The sequence below is a fragment of the Ambystoma mexicanum genome, chromosome 11, assembly GCF_040938575.1.
Source record: "Ambystoma mexicanum isolate Mex_15411 chromosome 11, UKY_AmexF1_1, whole genome shotgun sequence".
NCBI classification, from domain to species: Eukaryota; Metazoa; Chordata; class Amphibia; order Caudata; family Ambystomatidae; genus Ambystoma; species Ambystoma mexicanum.
Window position 1 is genome coordinate 775408913 of NC_090934.1, and position 25432 is coordinate 775434344.

At 45.1% G+C, this 25432-nt stretch overlaps 1 protein-coding gene across 1 annotated transcript in view; it reads left to right on the top strand.

The window, feature by feature from the left end:
- The window catches only part of LOC138503732 (forkhead box protein M1-like), a 512443-nt gene that overhangs the window by 154284 nt on the left and 332727 nt on the right, over nucleotides 1–25432 (top strand). The window lies entirely within an intron of this gene.

Below are 25432 nucleotides of genomic sequence, written 5' to 3' on the forward strand. Positions count from 1 at the left end.
CAGAGGGTGCTAAATATTCTGCTGAAGTTTTTGTAGAGGAATGAGTGTGGTGGTGAGGATAGCTGAAATTAGAGAGTCTGAATGATAATTGGTCTTGAATGCATTAGTGGAAATGTTTTCCAGGTTGCAATGAGTGCAAGATGCTACACAAAGTTTTATTGGATGGACACTGGGTGGAGTTTGCTTTGAGGTGCCGGATGTAAGGATGAGTTTGCTTGCCAGAGAGATTGACTATGGTCTGTGAAGCAGAGATCCTTTTATTGGCAGTGTTTCAGGATATCGGTGTGACTTTGGTGATATGAAGTCGGATATGTGTATCAGTGCGGGTGTATGAGAGCAACATGTAGGAGCAGGAAGGTCATGGAAAGGAATATGCTATGATATATTAAAGTAGTTGAGGGTGTAAATGACTGTGAATATGAATACAAATTATTCATAAAGGGAGAAGTGCGGGAAGTGTAGGGAAGCAGTCGGCAGCGCTACAATCAGTAGCTCGGCGTTCCTATTTCATTACTATGAAGGGAAAATGGTTACAAAACTTTTATATGGAATGGAGAGGATGCAATCGGGGGTATTGGGTAGGCTGGAAAAATTCGAAGCCCCAATATCGAGAATAGCTCTCGGCCTATGGAGCTCCACCCCAATAATGCTAATAAGATATGAACTGGGTCTCAAATCAATGACGTCTAGAGCTAATTGTAAATTAATTGAATTTATACAAAAAATAGTGATGCCTCTAGGTCGTTATATATGGATTTTAGTATATTGATGGATAAGCGGTGCAATGGTACAATAAACCATGTGAAGGATTACTGCTCAGATGTTCTGGATGGGTTGGGTTTCATTTTAGGGGTCTTACTACAATATCTGGTAAAATTGGCTTTGTATACAGCAGAGACTGTAACCATTGATGCTATGCATGGATATACCTCTGTCGCATTTAATCTTGAAACATAAAAGATTGAGTATTTTAGCACCATACTTGTCCCGTTTTCCTAATGGATTTGCACCCAATATTTTGTTACGGTTTCAAGTTTATCTATTACTGACAAGAGAAATATATGCGAAAAGGGGACTTATTCCAAAAGATCAAGCCTACTGCCAACACTGTAAAAACACAAATGAAATTGTGACATGGAAGCATATGTTTTAATTCTGTCCAGCACTTGTATCTTTCCGGATGCCATATTTTAGATAATTCGTGCATAATATACATTTTGTAGATAATGAGAATTTGGGGCAGCGGTTGGTTGGTCTTCAACCCACGTCAGTCGGGTTAGCAGTTTGGAGTTTTATTAAAAATATGAATGTCTACACATTTTATTGCAATTAAATGTGTGCATGAGAGGTTTAATCAAGTTTGACATAATGGATTTATAGTAAGATTTAATATGTATTGGAATGGATTTTATGTAATTTTTACGATTAATACTGTATGTATGGAATGTAATATTTTAAGTTTACTTTGTGAATAAAAATGTTTAAAGGTTGAAGTTATTTAACCATAAATATTTGTTTTTTTTAAAAAATAACAATTTAGAGTGTAGTATTGTAGAATAAATCCACGTTAGCAGTCTGTAATCTGTTGCAGGAAGGGATATGCCTATGTGATGAGCTTTGTGAGTCTGAGTATATGAAATATGATAGGTCTAAGATAATATTATGATCTGAGAACAGTGGAAAGTAGGATATCAGCAATTATTGACAAGGTATGACCATTCAGACCTTATAATAAAGGGTTTCATGTGATGTTAATGAAAAATGTCCTTACGAAAACACGTTCACCGAGATTTAAATACCAAGAAAATACTGTTTTTTTTTAATCAGGAGAGGCTCCCCAACCCACCATTTTGCAATGATTATAACCCCATAACCCCACCCACTCCCCACTCTTTTTAATCCCTTACCACACCACCCATATATATATATATATATATATATATATATATATATATATATATATATATATATATATATATATATATATTTAATAATTTAAGTTTCGTTAAAAATGGTATTTGTTCTTTTGGATGCCGCAATAAAGTAATTAAACATACAAGTGTTAAGAAATGCTTATTTTCTGAGCACACTCATTATTACAGAGTCTGACTATGCCTTATGACTACTTTTGAGAGCATCAAACTAACCCAGAGAAATGATAAACCGAACTAGCATATAAGGTACAAATGTTTTGATAAATTGAAATTACGAATTTCAAGTGAGGATGCGTGGTAATTATTACACCTCTTTCAACTCGTTCAGAAATGATTTAAGGTATGTGGGTCAACAAAGATATGGGAAGTTCCTTGCAGAATAATACATCTGGAAAAACGAATAAAGCTGTATCTGATTTCCAGGGCTTTGAGGATCGGCCTCCGAGGAAGGAGATATTTTCTCATTGTAGCCGTTTCCTGAGTTAAATCCCTACTTATTGATATTCCACAAGTAACTCCTATGGGATTCCCTGTAGCATATAAAATCGCCTGAACATGTTCGTACATCAGGGGTTTAAAGACAATACAATAGGCCTTGGGGATATTGCATCCTTTGGGAAAGATGTGGGACCATGTAGCCTTGATAATTTTGAAATTCTCTTTTAAAACTTAGTTTAAAGATGTTGGGTAACAATTCTTCAAGGAACTGTTACTATGATTTCGCTTTGCCTTTGGTTCCTTTAGGGAAGGCCACAAATGTGTAGGTTCCCCCTCTGGTTCCTGCTTTCCGATTCAACAATTTCTTCTGCGACTCGGATGTAAGTATCTATGGTGAATATAGTGGCCTCCGAATGTTTCTTGATCAGTCTTTCCAAATTGCTTACTCTTGCTTCCTTTTCGTAGATTCTTAGGTTCATGTTCTGTAACTCCTTCTGCATTCCTACCATTTCTAAATGGATTCGGTCAGTGTTATTTATTAGTAGATTGAATGAGCTCTCGTGTTGGGTTCATCTTTCATTGCGTATTCCATGGACAGCATTGTCTCACTGGCCGGCTTCCCTTCAATAGGAGAGCATGGGATCAGGAGTTCCGCAATGGCCCACTTCAGACTTGATGGTTTAGAGTCCTTAGTGCCTTTGATTAATGATTCAAGTCCTTTCTCCTGCGACTCTGAAATCTTTGTGATATTGACTAAACGGGAATCAACAAAACTCCATACAGTTGTTGAAGACTAAAACGGAGCAATGTTCTAATTTGGTGCCATGATAAACGTAAAGTAGTAGGACAGTTAAAGCAGCTCAAATCAGCAAAGATGGCAACAGATCATTTTCTATGTAGTACCGCGTCACTGGATAGTTACACTTTTTGCACAACAATATGGCTCACCACCATGTTATAACTACAAAACAGGAGAGGCACTGGAACGCCAACTGACCTGTTACTAGCCACTGTTCAACCTTCCCTGTGCACCCACTAACTTCACAGAGCAGGTGGAATGTGTGACCACTCAATTAAAAGTACTGCTGGGATCTGTAGGAGTCCTGTGCACTGAATTGAGTAGACTTCAGGGGAGTCATTGCATATTCTTAATCATTGAAATATCAGTGACTTATCAGCAGAGAAGGTGCTTTGCTCGCATGAAATTCGAACCATCACAGCAAGAAAAAGAGGCAGAGGAAACTGCTCTTTTCTGGTTGCATGGTCAGTTAAAGGACCGACCAATTGCAGGCAACGATCCCGGGAGACTGACTGTTTGAACCACATGGATCAGCGATCAGTGTTGCTTCCCCTACCTGCATATGCACGACCAGTGTCTCGGGATGATAGCTCAGGGGCAACTAGGGTGGCCAACTTGTTTAGATCTTTTTGCGGGACACTTGCCCACAAAGCGATGATGACGTTATAGCGTCATTCACGTTTGGCCCACCCCGTTTGTAATTTAAACAATTTGTTAATGGTTCTTAACACCTAGCTTTATTGCAATGCAAATGGTTTGTCGTTGGGAGGTGATGGTCACATATTTTAACTGGAAACATGACCATCACAACCCCAGGACCAAAGCTTTAGCATTGGAATGAAGACCGGTGTCACAGCGTTAGCAGCAAGACAAAAGGAGCTGAGGCCGCAGAGCCACCCAGAGAAAGAAAACTTCAGTTTGCAGAGTGGCTGTGCTGGACGCAGGTTGTCCTGACTTGCTGTCTCCCTAGAGTCACACTCCAGGGAACAAAGCAAGTCTGGACAACCTGCGTCCCACACAGCCACTCTGCAAACTGCGGGACAGAGTCCCCAAATACGGGACGATCCTGCAAAATACGGGACAGTTAGCCACCCATGGGGCAACATGCTTGCCTTGGAAGCAAGACGACAGGGAGCAACACCTGTTCGATCCTCGGGTCCGTGCTTCAAAACTTCTGGGTATTAAGCGCGTTATAAATAACCAATCATATCATATCAATAACAATTGTTGCAGGGGAGAGGGAGGAGAAATCATAAGGACGGACGTTGGACTTGAAGTACAAAGGCGCTGTGCTACCCACCCCCCACATTAGAGTATACGTCCGCGTTAAAGAGAAAGAGGAAAGGCTCCACTGCTGCCAGACGAGCCAATTCTGACAGACTTGACTGGGCTTCACATGCTTTGGAAACATTAGGTGACATTTTAGAAGGCATTTGTGCCCCTCCTCACATAGTGCTTCTTGGATGTAATGTGCAGCAAGTTCAAAACTTAAATAAATGGAACCCTGAAAGAAGCGTTTTGGCGAATGATCTGATTTACTAACGCTCATTTCATTTGAAGGAGGTTTAAGTAGGGAGAACTAGCAAGGTGCACAGAGCCCATGTCTCAGCCAGCCATCTTGCCTGGCGTCAAGCAAAGCCCCCATATTAGCTCTTTACTAGGTTCCATGAGATATTTGATGTCCCAGCATCTCATTGTGCCATTGACCCACAATTGGTTTTTAAATTTAGAGCAGGCGACTGTACCCGTTTTTAGAATCTGTCTGGCCTCTCCACAGCTGGATGCAGCGCAGCAGTTTAAAGATGATCCTCACTAAAATGGAGAACACAGCGGTAGGTACACCTGTTGGCTCTTGGCCTTTTTCCTATCCTTTTCAACTGGGCAGCAGCCTCTTGGATTGTAAAAAAAATAAACCAGAGTCTTTCTTGGTATAAAATGAGCGCACTTGCATTAAAATTTAAATAAAAAAGAATCTTGAACATTATTTTTAATTTGGTTTATGCCAATAGCCAATAGCATTTATTTTGGCCAAACTACATTTTTTACTATGTTTAAGTCCATGCACTAGTTACTAGTGAAAATCTGGGTTAAATTCAATTAGTTCTGGATTGTGCAAAGAACATGGTATGGAATCGGACCCAACTTTGTTTTACAATAACTTCAAAGATCCGTTCTTTACTGATCACCAAGGTCAGCAGGGTCATGTATTTTTCTCAAAGACTTAAATAAAGCCACAAGCCAGCCTTTCATTTTCAGCATTTGTCTCCATCCTAGAGAACCGGTGAGGACTGGCAACCTTTGGTCTGGGGAGCGGATACCATTTTCTGGCCTGTGGTGCAGTGAGGTGGCCACAATGCAGCAGCCCTGACTTCCAGAACAACTAAACTCTCTCCCTGCCACAAGTTCTCAAGTTCATATTGTCGACATTTTTGACATTACTTTGATGTTATGCATCATATCTTTGTTATATGTGTGGTTTCTTGGAGACCTGAACCAAAGGAAACTCTACTAACATAGCAACATGATTTCACCAGGATAATATAATTGGTTGAATGGGAAAGCTGGGATTTAAGAACAGGTTTCCACATGTCCGAGTCTTTTTGTAAAGTTATTATTAAAGGGCTAAACTAGTACACTATTCAATACATGTGGCTTTCAAAGCACCAATGTATCGGCAAGAGGGAAACCTTGGTCGTCTGTCTCCTGAGGTTAAAACATGTGACAGTAACCACAATTGTGGAGACTTAGATTATAATAATCTCAGTCTGTACAGTTAAGTTAGTTTACTGGTTGGAACCTTGCAGGATCCCTGCATCTGGGTGCAGATGTATCTATAATAGAAGAACATTAAAGGTGATTCGAGCAAGCGAGATCGTAATTGAAAGGGAAAGATTGTGTGTTCCTTCTTAAACAACCAAAGGAACTTAGATGTCTGAATATCCAATGGGAGCTGATTCCAGAGTTTGGGACCCATCACTTAAAAACATCTGTCACAGTGCAAACAACAAAGTGAGCAGGGAACAGCAAGTAACTGCTTATCCTCTCAGTGTAAGGATTTGATGGCATGTTGACACATCTCCATACACATCAACGTTGGACCCAGTTCATGAAGACATTTTAATGTAAAATATCGAATCTCAAAAATAATCGGTTGCTGAACTGGAACCCAGAGGTTGTCTTTCCAAAACCGAGGACCTTTTGGAGAGTTTGAAAATCAGCCGAAAAGTGGCATTTTGGATCATTTGAAGCTTATAAAACGGGTTCAGTTTGTTAGAAATATCTGCTTGAAGGGCATTATTATGCAATTGTGTATACGTTCAAAACACCAAGTAGCATGATAAAGCAACCTGGAAAAATATCAGGGAAGTCTTCATTGAAACGCAAGGTCATAAAGCAAGTTTGCATCGCATCAGGACAAAAGAAAGTGGTCGAGCACGTCCCACATTCTGGTGCAATGGCATGCAGGCCAGGCACAGATCCCGGCAACAGTCACTCCATCTGATTTATCTTTTCAGATTAGTACCTCTGTCTCATTTCACCCAGTTCGTTTACCCATCAGCCTCTTATGTCCCTCCCTTGTACCACATCCCTGATGCCCCTTCACCTCCCTTCTTTCAATTAACTTTCAGACCTCCATTCCTCTTTTGTTCTATCCTTTTACCCACATCTAAATCCCATTCCATGGCCCTCCCCTCCCCCCTTGCCCACATTGATCAGTCACACATCCTTTGTCACTCAGTCCTTTCCAATGCTCAGACCCTCACATGTATACAGTAGACCACCTTGACCTGGATTTGCCAGCCAGCCTCTGCCAGTCATGACAAGCCGCTATGGTCTGAGTCTTGCTGGTAATAGTGGCTATGGAGTCCACACTTGGACAATGCTAAGAGAAAGACCTGGCTTTCACTGTGCTCCCAAGTTGCACTTTCTTTGTAATCCTTCTGCATATTTCAATTCATGGAAGCAGAGGGAAATGCGAGGGGACTTAGTCTGGGACCTGGTAATGGAGCGGGAGCAAGAGTGACCAATTATAATGATTTCTCTTTTCGAGAAAGAGAAAGAGAGAGAGAGAGAAAGAGAGAGAGAGAGAGATATTCCGTTTCTGTGACTCTGGGGATGTTGAGTGCACTTGTGACTGTGTGAATTCTAGTTAAAAGGATGTTTCTGCATTGAGGTGACTTTGTATTTTCTGCTTGTGTACCTGTTTTTGGTCACATGAGATTCAGAGTTGGGTTACAATGGTAAAAATGGTAATTCTTGAATTCTTGTCAAAGACAATTTAACCATCCACTGGTGCCAATTCAGGGATTTATCAAATATCATAAGCAATATTCCATGGAAATACTGACGGTGCAATTTTATCAAAACTTTCTGCCGAAAAAATGCCAAATTGGCCCCATATTTTTAAAACGTTTTTTGTTTACTGTACAGAAGGGACACACAGGCGACTCCTTTCTATAGAGTGAACTACGTTTTTAAAAAGGGGAATTTTAATGGGCTGAAAAGGTCGACATCTCTGATACTCCTCTCACCACCTCACCCCGTAATACATAACATGGTCATAATTGACCCTTTTGTGCATAGAAAAATATTCAGTAGTTGTATGAGCTACTACTGTACATAATCCATTTCCACCTTCACATTGAAGGGGAAAATGGCTGAAAATAACATTAAAAACACCATTTCACATTGCCACTGCTGGAGGTGGCATTTGTGAAATACCTCTATAGGTATTCCAGAAATACCATCTTCGGTGTGGGTAGAGCTAGTAACTTTCTCAGCGGTATTTCATTAAAATAATCTACCCATCTCTGTACCCTTCAGTCTGTAGTCTACTAACTATTGGTCCCTGAATGGTATATCTTTCTGTGTGTTTTTCAGCGGTGCTCAAAAGTGAGTGCCACAAAAATGCAGCAGCCATTTCTATACCCATCATATATCATATGTGAAACTATTTTTAGAATGAACTCGCTACTGATTAAGAAATTCTCCAGAACATAGGGGAAGCATTCTTGCAGAATGAAACCCAGGACAAACTTTAATGGGATATGAACCCTTCCTTCCTTCGCAAGTAGGAGTTGTGATAAGCTTCTAAGGATTGTGACAGACCAAAGTGTATGGGGCACAGTGGTGCCAAGGTTACCATTGAGGGTCATAGAACCTGTCATATTATGCGTACATTGTTACTGGCCGCTATGAACATGCACCTGCAGTTTAGGTTTATCTCACTTTGGAGGCCAGCCAGGAACATGGGCAGCATTGCTATTGCTGGTATGGTATTGTTTATTTATATAGCGCCTACACACAGTCAAGTGTTTCAAAGCGCTCAAGGAGGGTGGGAGACTGAGGAAAAAAGAGTTTCTCAGGGCCCTTGAATTTCTTAGACGATAATAGTCTGCACAGGCAGAGTAAGTGCTTAAAAAAAATACATTTAACAGTTTGGGAGATAGCAAATAGGCCTGACGGCGATTCTGCAGTTTTAACAGTGCAATATTACGGTGAAGAAAAGGGAGAACAGACAGATGATCTTCAGGCGCGGTGCGTACGGATCGTGCAAGTGAACAGAGGGTCACAGGGAGGGTGAGCATCAAGTGCACCCGGTGTATCAAGTGCATTCTGAAATCCATCTCGGTGCCTCACCCCGTCTACACAAGCCGGGCAGGCCTCTCAGCACGCATTTACTTTGAGGAGGATGAATTGTGTCGTTTTCAATTTTTGTATTTTCCATATAGCAGTTCTGGCCCAGGGAATAACACCCAAGCCAGCGTGGGCGGTGGGGGGGGGGCAAATGCCCCATTTCCCCAAGTCCCAGCCTGCCCATGATAAGGAATTATCTTACTGTAGCTCTTGAGGTATGAACAAACTTTTTTAGTTAAGGAAGACTCCCCACCTCCCCTCCCCCATCCCCCCTATTAAATCTCGGTCTGGGTCATCTTTAATTCAGCACACCTATTGTGCAAGTTGAGCATTGGTCAGCAATACCAGGAAGCCACTTTTGGGGTAGGGTATCAGTGCACTTTTAATAAATATAATCAGTAGTAAAAAAAGAAGAATCGTCCCAAACTACAAATATTAAAATGAAAAAAAGAAATAAAATTACAACAGGCCAATGCAGTTAATTTGATGATAATTCATAGTTCTTGCCCTTCTAATGGAAATACTTTTAATATAATCGTTGCAAAAAGCAATGCTTTCTCTGTTTTATCGTTTGCAAAAATACAGGAGGCTGGGAGGATAGCTCAGGGGCAGCGCGCTCGCCTTGGAAGCAAGACGACTCAGAGCAACACACGTTCGATCCCTGTGTCTGCTTTTAGAAACCTCTGGTTGTTAAGCACGTTATAGATAACGAATTATAACATAAATTATACAGCGTATTTCTAAAAGAAATCATTTAACTCAAAATGTCTGAAACAGGAGATATGATGCTTAATTATGGGTGTTGGAGTCATCTACTGGCCAAGAGCAGTGTTGCCACTCACGCTTCAGCTGTAAAGGGTTGACTGAACATTTGGAAAGACCAGGAACCTTTGCGAGGTGAGAATGTTGGCCTGTGTTTGCAACATTTCACTTTTAGTGGGAGGTGTTTCTTATGAAAGCCAGGCTTCTACTGTTATTGTATTCTTGTTGTTATAATGTACAGCGCTTTGGCGTAAAGCGCCATATAAACACAATAAACATAAACATACATTGTTACCATACATTGACTGAGCAGAAGGTTCCACTGAGGGCGCGAGTTGCCAACTGTCCGTGTTTAGTTCGGGTTGACTACATTTTCAGAGCTATGTCTAGTTTACACACAATAACTCTGAATGGATCTTCCCTGTGGGATGGCAGTCTGAGCTTCAAGACTCAGAAGCCAGGGACGACCACGATCTACCTGTGGGATTTTAAGGTGCTTCAGCCAGGCTTCCTGTAGTATTCTTTGGAGCTGTGATTTGCAGCTCTGTTGTCAGAGAAGGGCTGCCCAGTAGGCAGAAATGAATGGCAAATGGGCCACAGGACAAGTTCATCTTCAGTGACCCTTTCAAGTGCAAAATTCAAGTAAAGTTCTGTTGTTTGGGCTGTTAATTTTGATGGACCATGTGCAGTGGAGTAACTTTGCTGTAAATGTTTGTGGGGTTGGGGGGTGCACATGACATCTAAAGGAAAGGAGCTTGTGCCAAAAGAGGGGGAACAAATGTTGTGCCACGAATGTTGAGGGTTGGGGAACAAACACCCTTCCCCCCCCCCTAAATTTTCACCCATGTACATTTTAAAGACACATTCAAACCCGTCTCCCAAGCTATTTGGTTTATTTGAGAAATATAAGGTCTACTATATGTTTATAGAATTGTAAAAAATGAATACTTTTTTCTTTTGCAAAACTGCACATTTTATCTACACCCAGTGCTCCAGATAAGATTTTGAGGTGGGAGTATTTTACTCACTATTTTTAAACTTTGAGAGTAAATGTGATTTCTAGAGAGTAAAACTTAGTTTTCTCCTTTGCAAGAGTAAAATGTATGTGACATCCAGCCGACGTGTGCAAAAACTGTATGGAAATCATTACCATGTGGCAGCTTTCTGCACTGTGACAGAATACACCTTTCATTAATTCTCGAAGGTCTGGCCAGTTGTTCTCTCCTGTATATATTTAAATGCTGAAAACACAAAATCTGGCCAATAACATAGTAAATCAAACCTGAATTGTCATGTCTGTTTTAAGGTTCGATAGCAGAATTGTCTTTTGATTTTTAATGAAAGTCCACATTTCCTGGAACTATTACGACCTAATGGTATGCCAATGTTATGATACAACCGTGCAGAAAGGCAAGGACTCCATGCTAAATTCCATACCTAATCTCATGGTCATATTGTTATTTCTATAGCGCGTTTGGCAAAGCGCAGTACATAGGACATCTTTACAACATTTATCACCAAACTGAAGTTGATACTCCTTTATCGACCTCGAAAGGGTGAAGGGCTGGTTCAAACCTGCAACCTACAGATCACGGCCAGAGTGCTCAACCGGTTGAACTATCTTATTGGCTAACATCCAATAAACTGAGTATAGACTGAGATATAATAATCACAGTGCCTAGGTGTTGGCCAAACGGGAAACAGATAATTAATTCTACAATTGATGCAGTGTAAGTATGCACTCCTGTCAATTTATCATAATGGATTTTCAATATGTGTGCAGTATTGAGACACTTTGTTGGACATATTGTGTATGAATGACCATATTAGGTTGATCATATTTCGCTGCTTGACAATATCTCCTTTTCTTCTATGGAGCCGATTTAGTGCTCATTTGCTACTCTTTCATTTACATGAGCGTTTGTCCATATTACGATGTATGTTGTTTTCCCCACCCCAAGACGGAGTACTCCACAGCAATTTGTTGGGTGGCGACACTGTTACCCTTATCCTCTGGATGTGTGTGTACCTATTGACACAGGGCTTTGAGCAGGAATTTAAATTATATTTCTTCCTCCTCACCTAGTGCGATCATTGTAGTGTCCATCGGGCCAGTCCAAACAGTGTTGTCCAAGCATTCAGACCTGTTGCTCCTGACTCATAACAGAGTTTTTGCATTCCGAGCTTATTAAATTAAATACATTTTTTTTAAAGTATTTTATTGGCATTTATATGAATACAACACAACCATCAAACGGTAACACAACAAACAAACTAAAACAAATTAACTAACTACCACAGTCTTCATAGGTGAATATATTGTTCGTAATTGTGGCGGCGGGCGAGGGGCTGGTGTGCGGCACACCCAAGTTCACGGGGGCTTGTTCATCAGGTTGACCATTCTTGGGGTAAGTCACAAGTAAGTCTCTAGTGAGGGTGAAAGCTCAGGGGGGTTTGTGGTCGGAGGCAAATTGGATGTCACGCACCAGGGCCTTCCATGAGTCTAGGGTGTTGTTGGAGTCGTCATCGTTTCAGCGGGTTCCATCCTGCCAGGCCCTAGTTTCTGCCTCCGTCCACTTTTCCAGGTCCATAAGCCAACGTCTGTGCCTTGGGTCCCTTGGGGATTTCCATGCCATTGCAATGGAACGTTTAGCAAGGATGCAGGCTAGGTCCATCAGTTTGACCAGGTGTTTGTATTTGCTAGGCCTGGGATGAGCTCCCAATAGGCATTCCTTAGGGTTCCACTCATATCTCGTGAGTCCCGCTGCGGTGCAGGTACGTTCCACCATGGACCAGAAATTTGCTGTTTTGGTGCAAGTCCAAAACATATGGACCATGTCCGCTTTGTCATTTCCGCACCAGGGGCAGTTCGGCGGTGCATGTTTGTTGAAAGTTGCACCTCTGGGTGGGGTCATGTATGTCCTGTACAGTACGTTCAATTGAACCTGTTTAAATCTAATGTTCCTCGACACCTCCTTGGGGTATAGTAGTATTCGCTCCCATTCACTGTCGGTTAGCGCGATCCCTAGTTCGGATTCCCATTTCTGTCTCAGGGACGCGCTTTTCGGGTTGGGTCTATCGTTTAGTTTGGTGTACAAGCGGGAGACCGGTTTCCAACCATCTGCTAGATTGTACATCTCCTGGAGGAGGGGGTCCGGCGGGGGTTCTTCTGGCCAGTCAGGCCACTGTGCCTTTGCTGTCCGCTTGAGGCGGTGGTACCACAGGAACTGGGTGTTCGAGATGCCTTCGTTGGCCTGTAGCGATTCGAGCTCTCTGAACATGCCGTCTTCAAACAGATCTCCCCATGTATAGATTCCAGCTCTCTCCCACCTCCTGGCTGTCGCCAAGTCCGCCTGAGTTTTGCACACATCCACCAGGATGGGATTATTGGGATTATAGGGGTGTTGCAGTTGTCGAAGGAAGCCAATTCTGGCCCATACCTGCCTGCCCAGGTTGACAATCATGGGGACTCCAGAAGTTTGTTTCGTCGGGTTCCAAAGCATTTCTTTAGGGAACAGTTTGGGAGTCGGATGTCGCAGGAGCCCTACTTCTGCTGAGAGGTCGTCGGAGAGCCATTTCGTTGTGTGGCTAAGCTGCGCGGCTAGGTAATACTTTTGCAAATCGGGTAGTTGTATCCCACCTTCTTTGTATGGAAGCGTGAGTGTGGGTAGGGAGATCTTGTGTCTAGACGACCCCCATATAAAGTCCTTGATCAAAGAGTCCAGTTTTTTGAAGAAAAGGAGGTCTGATGTAGAAGCATACGTTCGTGAAGTGGTATAAGAGACGGGGGAGAACTATCATCTTGACTATTGCCGCTCTACCCATAACTGCCAGTGGTAACTTCGACCAGAAGTTCATAGATTTACGGAGGGCTCTTACTGCTTTTTCGGTGTTGTGATCGTGCGTGAGCGCTGGGGTATGGCGCACCTCAATTCCCAGGTATTTGAACTGCTCTGGTTGCCATTGTATCCCGACATCTGGGAGGTCGGGCGCATCCAGACCCCTGAGTCTGGCCAGTGGAAACGCACACGACTTTAGTTTGCTGAATGTTATTCCAGAGTATCGAGCATAGTTGTCGAGGATGTCCAATGCGACTTGTGCATTGAGCTGGGGATTGTTCAGATATAGGAGGACGTCGTCTGCATACATGGATATTATGGCGTAATCGCTGCCCAGCTCAATGCCCGCGTCGAAGTGTTGTGTCCTGAAATAAGCAGCCACTGGCTCCAGGCCCAGTATGTATAACATTGGGGATAGCGGGCATCCCTGCCGCGTGCCCCGCTGTATCGGCCAGGCTTCGGACAATATCTTGCCAGTCTTCACTCTCGCTGTCGGTGTGTTATACAGTACCTCGACCCACTTCACAAAGCTCTTGCCAAAGCCGAATTCTTTTAGCACTTCGATCAGCCACTCCCAGTAGATTGAATCGAAGGCCTTTATGGCATCCAAGGAGAGCACCGCTAGGTCCTCGTCCCGATCATAGGTCTCTGCCATGATGTGTTGGAGCCTCCTCAGGTTCGCGGTGGTGTTGCGTCCTGGCACAAAGCCGTTCTGGTCCTCATGGATCAAGGTTCCAATCACCCTCGCCAGTCTCTTGGCCAGGATTGTCGTCAGGATCTTGCAGTCGTAGTTTAGCATGGCAATCGGGCGGTATGATTCGCAGTTATTGGCGGGTTTGTAGGGTATGAGTATAGGGATGATAATCGTCTCTTTCATGGTGTTGGGTAAGTTTCCGTTTTCGTATGCCTCCATATACACCTTGTGGAGGGTCGGGGCAAGGGTCGCTTCGTAGGCTTTGTAAAATTCAGGTGGGAGCCCATCGCTTCCTGGGGTTTTGCAGGTGGTCAGCGATTTAATCGCGTCTGTCACGTCCTCTATAGTGATTTCCGCATCCAGTAACTCTCTTTGGGCTTCCGTCAGTCTTGGGAGCTCAATCTCGGCCAGTGTGGCCTTTATGTCGTCCACTGGTATTTTGGTGTCGTGGGCGTACAATCTGGAGTAGAAGGCCGCAAAAGCTGAGTTGATGTCTAGCTGCGTCCGGTGAGTTATCCCCCTCTCATCGGTTATTTCGGTTGGCCGATGTCTTGGGAACTCGCGCCTACATAGCCAGGCCAACATTCTACCAGGCTTATCCGCTTCTTTGTGAGCTCTGGCCGTGTAGGTCGCGTAGTCAAATTTGGACAGTCTGTTCCAGGCCAAAAGGCACTCCTCCCGGGTGCTCTTTAATTCTATTTCGGCGTCCGGCTTAGTATTGATTCCGGATTCCAGGTGGGTGATCTTGTTCTCCAGTTCCTCCAGTTCCAGTCTCAGGAGCTTACGGATACCACCGGCTCCTGATATTACTTCACCCCTTGTCACAACCTTCATGGCCTCCCATAGTGTGTTCCAGCTTGACACTGAGCCTGTGTTAATGTCTAGGTATTCCTCAAGTTTGGTGCCAAGTTCCTCCCTAAATGCGTGGACTGTGAGTGCTGCGGGTGGCATTCTCCATAGGGGGATAGGCGGTCTGGGACCTCTCGGGGCCCATTGCATGATCAGTGGTGAGTGATCGGATATGGTTCTGCCTAGGTAGAGTGTGTCATCCACTTGTTGAGCCAGCTCACGATCTATGAACAGGTAGTCTATCCTCGTGTGGACTTTGTGCAGGGCAGAGTAATAGGAGTAGCACCTCTCGGTGCGATGTTGTTCCCTCCAAATGTCCACCAGGTCGAGCTGTTCTATTGCAGTGTTTAGCGCTTTGGATGCAGGGCTGTTCGAGAGACGGGGGGGGGTCTGATCTGTCCACAGTGCCGTTTCTGATGGAATTGAAGTCGCCACCCCATATGAAGGCGCCCTCTCTCCGAGGAATCATTTTGGCACTGAGCATTGAGAGGTGTGAGGGTGTTCCATGTTGCGGAAAGTATGAGTTCACCAGGCAGATTGGCATGGATTCAATGGTACCCCATAATATTAGGTATCTGCCCTCTTTATCTGCTTCGTAGCCCAATAGGTGGAAGGGCACAGTCGGACTCACCCACGTGAACACTCCTCTGGTGAATTTGGAGTATGGGGCTCCTTTCCCCATACCTCCCCATCTATCAGATAATTTAGCCGTGGTTTCTTCCGTGAGGTGGGTTTCTTGAAGCATCGCTATTGACACCTTTTTCCTACGCAAGTAGGAGTGGATCCGGTTCCTTCTCAGATACGTGCCCATGCCCCTCACATTCCACGTCATCACCTTAAGTTGGAGCGCCATTGGGCCTGCGTCTTGGTTTCATCTTCCCTGCCGCCCCTGTCTCCTGGTGGTGTGGCTTTCCCTCTGGGTTCTGATTTTTTCTCTTCCGCCTCCCCCAAGGGCCTCCGGCCCCATATTTCTTTTCCGCTGATATTCTGAAGACTGTGGTGTGAACAAAAACAATTAACAAAACTATAACTGGTGCGCCCAGCAACAACAGGGTCTTGCTGGTGCTCAGGCGCTCTTGCACCGTCAGGACCCATCCGGGTGTCGGGCACGAGGGGGGTCGGTCAGGCAACGGGCCTGACCTGTGCTGTTCGTGGGAGGCGGGGCCCTGTGCCTGGCGTGGGCCGAGCGAGGGCCGTATCATCATTGATAGCTGTTGGGTGATTTTACCTTCTCTTAAGTCATTCACGTTACGTCCAAGTAGGGTATATGAGTCACGGTATCTTCGATGTCTCAGGCTCGGGGGGTTCAACAATTTTCAGTAGGTTGAGGGTCATTTATCTGCAGCTAAATTGTTGTCTTCTAGCCACATGTTTGCGGCTGCCGGGGATTCCAGGAAAATCGCCCTGCCCTTGTGGATCACTTTCAGTCTAGAGGGGTATAGTAACATATACTTCAGGTTCAGTTGCCTGAGTCGGGCCTTAATCGGCACAAATGAGTTCCTTTCCCGCTGGACTTTCGGGGTGTAGTCGGGGTAGATCGTAATCTTCGAGCTCCCACGTTCGATGGGGCCCTCCTCTCTGGAGTGCCGGAGGATGGTCTCTCTGTCCTGGAAGTTGAGGACTTTGGCAATTATAGGGCGAGGGTGTGAGCCTGGCGGGGGTCTCTTCTGTAGCGATCTGTGCGCCCTTTCAATCGAAAATCCTTGCGTCAGCTTTCCGGCGCCCACCTCCTGCTGTATCAAGGATTCTATATAGGCCGTCGGGTTCGGGCCTTCAATTCCCTCCGGTACCCCCAGTATTCTGATGTTGGCGCGTCTGGCTCGGCCCTCGGCCTCCTCAGCCCTGGCCTCGAGTGTGAGCACCTTCCGTTCTAAGTCCAGCACCTTGGCCTTCAGCTCCGTTGTATCTCCCGACGTCTCCTTTATGGTTGATTCAGCGGAGGTTACTCTTTCTGTCAGATTACGGGCATCCTGGCGCATGAGTTGTAGCTCGGATTTGAACTCTCCGATTCTAGAATCTATAAATGCGCTCAGTGATGCAATTGCCTCCAACACTTGGGCTTGGTTTTCGGGAGGGTCTGCCGGATTTGTTCGGGGAGGTTCGGGAGTAGAAGCGCATGGCTGCGGAGGAGCTTTAGCTTTAGCGGACACATACGTGTCCATGGTGGTTGCCTTCGTCTTGTTCCTGGCTGCCATGATGGGTGTCACTCGTTCGTGTGGAGGCGAATGACGGCGGGCGAGGTTGGGGAGCTTATGGTTCCGAAAGCAGGGTGATCCGATTCGGGCAGAGTTAGTGGTCAAGTTCTCGGGGGAATATACAATGGCACATGTTCAAATAGTTTATGCCCTCGCCCAGCGCTCTCCTCACCTCCGCCTTCCTCGGCTGACGATGGCAGGGGTCCCCCGCACCGGGGGTCGGGGCGGCCCCACTCGGTGCCGTAGTCCAGGGCACGGGCCCGGTCGGGAGCCCCCAGTTGGCTCCCCGCTGCAGAGGCAGAGGTTCTTCTTCCCCTCGGTAGCAGTTTACAAGTCGGTTTCACTGCGAAAGCGGCTGGCGTTCTCCTGCGACATCAGCTTCGAAAGATGGCCGCCATCTTAGGTCCCGCCATGGGGGGGACCTTTATCGGGAAGAATCCGTGGGTTTGGAGGTCCAGGTCCAGGGGAGGACCACAGCAACGTATTCGGGGTCGGTTCCCCTTCCCTTGGGATCGGTTCTTTCCGTCTCAGGTACAATTTTAGGCAGGCAAAAGGATCAGGATACGGCGCCTCGGCCGGAGCACGGCGACTCAGCTCCCACTCGCCATGAGCTCCAGGCCACGCCCCCAAATTAAATACATTTAAGGTCATTCTATGTATGCTTCTGTCACATTTTTAGGTGAAAGTTCAAAGCACTGAACATTGGTGCATCAGCAATGATTATGGATTGCTCTCCTCGTGAAGACTCCATGCCTTCCAACCCCTGATGAATTTCGACTTATCCAAATATCAACTGATTGGGAAAGAAACATGTTGGGTCTTCTCATTTAATCAATTACTATCAATGAATCATTAGTAATGGGCAGTGACTAATTGGTGTAGTCACACGAATCAGAGTATTTAACTGTGTTCATACTCTTGGAGTTTAGCATGTGTTGTTTTTGTTAATTTGTTGTACACATTTATTTGTATTGTAGTGGTGATATATTTTGTTTTTTCACTGTAATGATTTTTGTTTGCATTAGGTTATATTAGTTGAGTGAGTATGGTGATGTACGAGTGTAGTATGGATGGAGTTTCTGAGAGTTGTTGGTAGTTCTTTTCTTGGTTTGATGCACAATTGAATTTTTTCACCTACTGTTTTATGTTAGGGTTCATGTAGAATACAGTTCTGTCACTTTGTCTTTCATCTAAAAGAAGCATACACTACTCCGGCCTTATTGTACTCTTATATATAACGGTCCTTTCCAGGTATGAGCGGAGTTTAGATTTACCTGGTAACCCTTTTTCTATGTTTATGGTTGGCCAAACCACGCATGAAGTGCTACATACATTAAAATATGTATCTGTATTTTCACAGGACAGGTTTTGCTGAGTTTCTATTTCGATTACAAATGTAACATTTGTTTGTTTTTAAATAGCGCTTGCACTTCCTAGAGAGTCAGGTTTTGGAGGTTTTAATTGTAGTCTTGAAGATTTGAGAGGCTGTAACACCCGTGATCGATGTAATGCCACCTTGAATATTGACACTTTTGCCACTGATCATTTATATTAATGTATCCCATTGATTGCAAGGTTGAATGGCTGTAAACTAGACCATGCATACTCATCATTATACACACTGTTTTTATAATTAGAGTGTACATTAAATTAGAAGTGTAAAAATGATCTGCCTCCGCATGATTATGCACACAGCACAGGAACTTTGAAAAATAAAATTGTGCATTACCTCTTTGCCTTCACTGGGGGAAAAGGTATAATTTGTTACAAAAGATTAATTCTCAGTTGCAGCTTAGTTTTCCATTTTATTAATTATATAGTCCTGAAATGCAAGGAACATAAATATGCACAGAGCTTCTGTTTGCTCAATGAGCATCTACACCCAACACAGCAGAAGCTGAACAGGTAGAAAGCATTCCTTTTATCATGATGTGCGGTTTCAGAAGCTTTCATCCATGACTTGCAATTTCATCCATGTAGATAAAAAATCAAAAGAAGCGTTCTGGTTTCTGTCAAGTAACCCGTCCTTTGCACTGCCCTCAGCTCCGAAACCTGTGAGTAAATGCACCCAGGAAAATAATAAAGCTGTCGCATTTGCAAGATTTTCATGCATAAAAAGGTCTGGTATGACCCTTATCTTGAGGCCTGTCTACACCTATGCAAAACAATATGCCAAAAGCCTGGTTTCAATAATAGAACAAGTGTATTAATAATACAACCAGCCCACAGCAGACTTGAGACACCTTGTTGTTGTGGTGTCACATGTGTATATGGCATCCCAGGTCTGCCTCTGTTTTACATTCTGTCACTTATAGCTAAGCAATATGAAAGAAAAGCAAAACTATGACGTGAATAAAAGAATACAGATAAACACTTAGCACAGCTTAAATCACTCACACCTGACTGGAAATGTGCAAGGGTATATTCATATCTGCTTCAATACCACCATATTGAGTAAGGCGGCAGTGGTGGGAAAGATGCTGGCTAGTGGTCAGTGTTTTGTTTTTAGCTAGTGCCATCCTGCATTTGATTTTTCCATCCGAGGAGCAGGTGAGCGTGCCACCCATAGGTGACCCCATTTCTGTGGCTCTTTTTGTTGAAAATGCACCCCAGGCCCTGCGTTGCCCCATGTCCCCCATCCTCCCCTTCCTGGTCTGCTGTCGCCCTCCTGCCTCCCAGCCCGCCCCCCCCCCACCTGATTGGCTGCTAACAACAGCATGCCTGGGTCTAGCGACCCGTTTGTTGCACCTGCTCCCCTTTTCCATCCGAGGAGCAGGTGAGTGTGCCACCCATTGGCGACCCCATTTCTGTGGTTCCTTTTGTAAAAAATACACCCCAGGCCCTGCGTTGCCCCGTGTCCCCCAGCCTCCCCTTCCTGGTCTGCCGTCGCCCTCCCGCCCCCCAGCCCGCCCCCCACCCCTGATTGGCTGCTAACAGCGTGCCTGGGTCTAGTGACCCATTCGTTGCACCTGCTCCCCTTTTCCATCCAAGGAGCAGGTGAGTGTGCCACCCATAGGCGACCCCATTTCTGTGGTTCTTTTTGTAGAAAATGCGCCCCAGGCCCTGCGTTCCCCCGGCTCCCCCAGCCTCCCCTTCCTGGTCTGTCGCCCTCCCGCCTCCCAGCCCGGCCCCCACCCCCGATTGGCTGCTAACAACAGCGTGCCTGGGTCTAGCGACCCGTTCGTTGCACCTGCTCCCCTTTTCCATCCGAGGAGCAGGTGAGTGTGCCACCCATAGGCGACCCCATTTCTGTGGTTCTTTTTGTAGAAAATGCGCCCCAGGCCCTGCGTTGCCCCGTGTCCCCCAGCCTCCCCTTCCTGGTCTGCCGTCGCCCTCCCGCCTCCCAGCCCGCCTCCCCACCCCTATTGATCCATCAAGGCTCCTAAGCCACCTTCCCAGGGCAGCCCCTGCCCGCATCCCCTATGCTAAGGACCCCGAGGCGAAGGATGGCTACACAAAGCGTCTGCAGGTGTCGGCAGAGGGAGCAAAAGAAGCAAACGGACACCAACTAAATTGTAAGTGTGGCATGGGTGGGGAGTAGAGCAATTACTCAACTCCAGAAAGCCCTGGTCATTCTACTTTACCTCTCCTGAACGCATACTGCCAGAGAATCACAACATGCATACCTAGAGAGATTTGTCATCGCCAGCCTAACTCCATTATTCGCCTGACTGTAAATATTGTAATACATTACGCACTAACACACTAGCCAATGTTAATTAGCACCATATCGATAGAGAAATGTCATGATTAGCCTGCATCTCTTTTAGACAGGTGTAACAATATTAGCACGTACCACACTTAGCCGGAAATTCTCAATTTAGCCTGCGCCGCATCTAGATAGAAATGTGATTGTTGGCATATGCCACACTTAGATGGAATTCTCAATTTAGCCTGCGCCGCATCTAGATAGAAATGTGATTGTTAGCATGTACCACACTTGGCCGGAAATTCTCAATTTAGCCTGCGCCGCATCTAGATATCTGATTTTTAGCATATGCCACATTTAGATGGAATTCTCAAGCTTAGCCCGCGTCCCATCTAGATAGAAATCTGATTTTTAGCATGTGCCACACTTAGATGGAATTCTCAAGCTTAGCCCGCGTTGCATCTAGATAGAAATATGATTGTTAGCATATGCCACACTTAGAGGGAATTCTCAAGTTTAGTCTGCGCTAATAGCGTCCCCTGGTTGAATTTAGAAGTATGCCTAATATCCTCTCTGGGTAAAGTTGAATCTAGAACTCTGCCTAATAGCCTCTCTGTGTAGAGTTGATTTTAGAAGTGCGCCTAATAGCGTGCCCTGGATGAATTTAGAAGTGGGCCTAATATCCTCTGTGTGTAAAGTTGCATTTAGAAGTGGGCCTAATATCCTCTGTGTGTAAAGTTGAATTTAGAAGTGTGCCTAATGGCGTGCCCTGGTTGAATTTAGAAGTGCGCCTAATTGCGTGCCCTGGTTGAATTTTGAAGTGTGCCTAATAGCGTGCCCTGGTTGAATTTAGAAGTGTGCCTAATAGCGTGCCCTGGTGGAATTTAGAAGTGTGCCTAATAGCGTGCCCTGGTTGAATTTTGAAGTGTGCCTAATATCATATGTGTGTGCCTAATAGCGTGCCCTGGTTGAACCTAGAACTCTGCCTAATAGCCTCTCTGTGTAAAGTTGAATTTAGAAGTGCGCCTAATTGCGTGCCCTGGTTGAATTTTTAAGTGTGCCTAATAGCATGCCCTGGTTGAATTTAGAAGTGTGCCTAATAGCGTGCCCTGGTGGAATTTAGAAGTGTACCTAATAGTGTGCCCTGGTTGAATTTAGAAGTGTGCCTAATAGCGTGCCCTGGTTGAATTTTGAATTGTGCCTAATATCATCTATGTGTGCCTAATAGTGTGCCCTGGTTGAACCTAGAACTCTGCATAATAGCCTCTCTGTGTAAAGTTGAATTTAGAAGTGCGCCTAATTGCGTGCCCTGGTTGAATTTTGAAGTGTGCCTAATATCTCTCTGTGTAAAGTTGAATTTAGAAGCGTGCCAAATAGTGTGTCCTGGTCGAATCTAGAAGTGTGCCTAATAGCGTGCTCTTGTCGAATTTAGAAGTGTGCCTAATATCATCTGTGTGTGTCTAATAGCATGCCCTGGTTGAATTTAGAAGTGTGCCTAATAACGTGCCCTGGTTGAATTTAGAAGTGTGCCTAAGTATCCTCTGTGTGCCTAATAGCGTGCCCTTGTGAAAATCGAATTTAGAAGCGTGTCCAATAGCCGCTCATTGAAAGTTGCATTTGAAATGTGCCCAATAGCCCCTCTGCGAACTTAAAAGTGAGCCCTGTAACACCTCTGTCCAAACTTGAATTTTGAAGTGTGCCCAATAGCCCCGCTGTGAATTTAGAAGTGTGCCCTGTAACACCTCTGTGCAAAGTTAAATCTAGAAGTGTACCCAATAGCCTCTCTGTGAAAGCTGAATTTAGAAGTGCGCCCAATAGACTCTCTGTGAAAGTTGAATTTAGAAGTGCATTACAAGTTGATTTTAGAAGTGTGCCCAATAGCTTCCAGGTGAAAGTTGGATTTAGAAGTGCACTTAGAAGTTGAATTTAGAAGTGTACCCAATAGCCTCTCTGTGACAGTTGTATTTAGAAGTATACCCAATAGCCGCTCATGGAAATTTGTATTGAGAAGTGTGCCCAATATCCCCTCTGTGAAAAGCTGAATCTGGAAGTGCATTTATAAGTCGGATTTAGAAATATACCCAATAGCATCTCTGTGAAAGTCAAATCTAGAAATGTGCCCAATAACATCTCTGTGAAAGTCGAATCTAGAAGTCTGTAGAGCGGACGAGCACAGATTGCATCCAGCACTGATGAGTGCGTAGAATAGATGAGTACGTAGAAGTGCTGAATGCGGAGAGCATGGGGCAGACAGGAGCCCATGCGTGGGGCAGACAGGAGCCCATGCGTGGGGGAGACAGGAGCGCATGCGTGGGGCAGACAAGAATGCATGCGCAGGGCAGACTGGAGCGCGCGGGGCAGACTGGAGCGCGCGGGGTGGGCTAGAATGCATGAGTGCGTGGACCGGAGTGTATGGAGCATACTCGGGTACATGGAGTGGATAGGAGTGCATGGAACGGACTGGAGCGCATAGAATAGCATGACGTATATAGTATGGAATTTGGTTTGGAATGCAGAGAACGTTTGAAAGAGCATATAACCCATTATATCACACCACCACGCTTACTCTCTCCTTTACATCACCACTCAACTAGAACACGGTGATACTATGACACCATTCGGTATAACTGTTCTCATACCAACATCCGCCGCTCCCTCCACATCATTCTAACTAAACACTGCTGGTTTCACACCCCCCAGCCAGGCGTTCTCTTCAGGCCTAACGCAGCCACATCTGGTCTGGATAAATCATGCCAGAACGAACACATACTCTTGATCTCTCAACCACCACACCAACTGCTAAGAAGCAGCTACTACACGAATACTGCACAAGCTGCACACATACCCGGTGCTCACACGCACCTTTTGACTCCCTCTACTCTCTCTACTGATCTGAACTTCGCTTCCGAAGGGCGTTCAACCTACCAGCGCCTTCAGACCATACCAATGGTATATAAGGTGCTATATAAATGCAAAATAACAATAACAATTTGTGATACACACATTTGGGAAAACCTAAACTAAAGGTCCCAGAATGCAAACCACTTGTAATTGAACAGGCAGGGCTGGTTGAGAGGGGTCAGACATGTTATCAGACAACCTCTGAATACTTACAGCTTTGTTGGAATTTAATCTCCTCTCTAGGATCCATCTAGCTAACCAATTTCAAGTGAGAGTTACACAATTCATGGCCTCAAGGCCAACATCAACCTTCAAGTCTATTTTACAGTTCTGCAGTTCCATTGGGAAAATTAAACTTCATTATTCAGACCGTCCAGGATATTGCAGCATGAAATTGAACATTTTGCGGCATAATTTTGCAGCACAAAATGATATTCATTGCATAGTATCTTTTATTGACTGGAGGGTGCTAGAGAGCCAGCGTGCAAGAATGCAGGTTGCTAGAAAGAGATGGTAAGCAAAGCTAGAAAAGAGCGAGGTTGTCATTATTTTCACCTTTTCAAGAGGTTGTATCCGAGTTGTCCCAGGCTTGACAGAACAGTGTTTGGTTTTGCTGTACTCTTTTGGGTTAATGTGTGTGCCTATTTTAGATTGTTAACTTTATCGATTGTTATCGATTATAATGGTTTAAATATTCCCCTCCTGTGTTCTCCAATACCCGAGCACCGACACTCATCAACATCCCTCGCTCTCACCAATTCTCCATGACAACTTACACTTCCAATCCTCTCGCTCTGCCAGTGATGTGCAAACTCACTTGCTCTGTCACATGGCCAACTCACAACTCGCACTGCCTGGTCCCTGGTACTCTCCCAGCTGTATTCTAAACTCACATCTAACCCTCTTCAGTTCCTCCTGCAGTCTACTGTCCTTCAAACGTTAACATTCTTTCTACATATCACAATCTTTCTCCCAGTCTATCGTGCTCTACCCACATTCTTTCTCCAAATCTGCACTCCACTCCCTCTTTCTCACTCACTGCTTCCTCTCTTTTTAGTCCAATGTGCTCCCTCTGATTCCTGTCCCACTGCTCCCCCTCTGCCTCTTGTCCCACTGCTCCCCCTCTGCCCCGTGTCCCACTGCTCCCCCTCTGCCCTGTGTCCCACTGCTCCCCCTCTGCCCCTTGTCCCACTGCTCCCCCTCTGCTTCCTGTCCCACCGCTCCCCCTCTACTTCCTGTCCCACTGCTCCCCTTCTGCTTCCTGTCCCACTGCTCTCCTTCTGCTTTCTGGACCAGCACTCCCTCTTTTCTTTTTGGACCACAGCTCCCTCTCTGCTTTCTATCCCACTGCTCCCTCTCCGCTTTCTGCTACCGCCCTCCCCCGTGGCCCACCGCTCCCCCTCTGCTCTCTGGCCCACTGCTTCCTCTCTAGCCCACTGCTCAATCTCTGGTCCACTGCTCCTTCTCTGCTTTTTTTGCCCACCACTACCCCTCTGGTCCACCGTTATTCTCTGCTTTCTTGCTCATCACTCCCATTCTGGCCCACTACTCCCCCTTTCTCTCCTTTTCCCCCCTCATATGGTGATCACGTTATTTTTTTTTTAAATGGCAGATTTTGCAGTATTTGTAGCTATCATGAAATCGCTTTTAGCTGGGGGTCTGATTTACTGTGTAAGGGAGCAATATATCTATTTTATGGCTGCATGATATTCTGAACAAGTGCGGCAACAAAGAT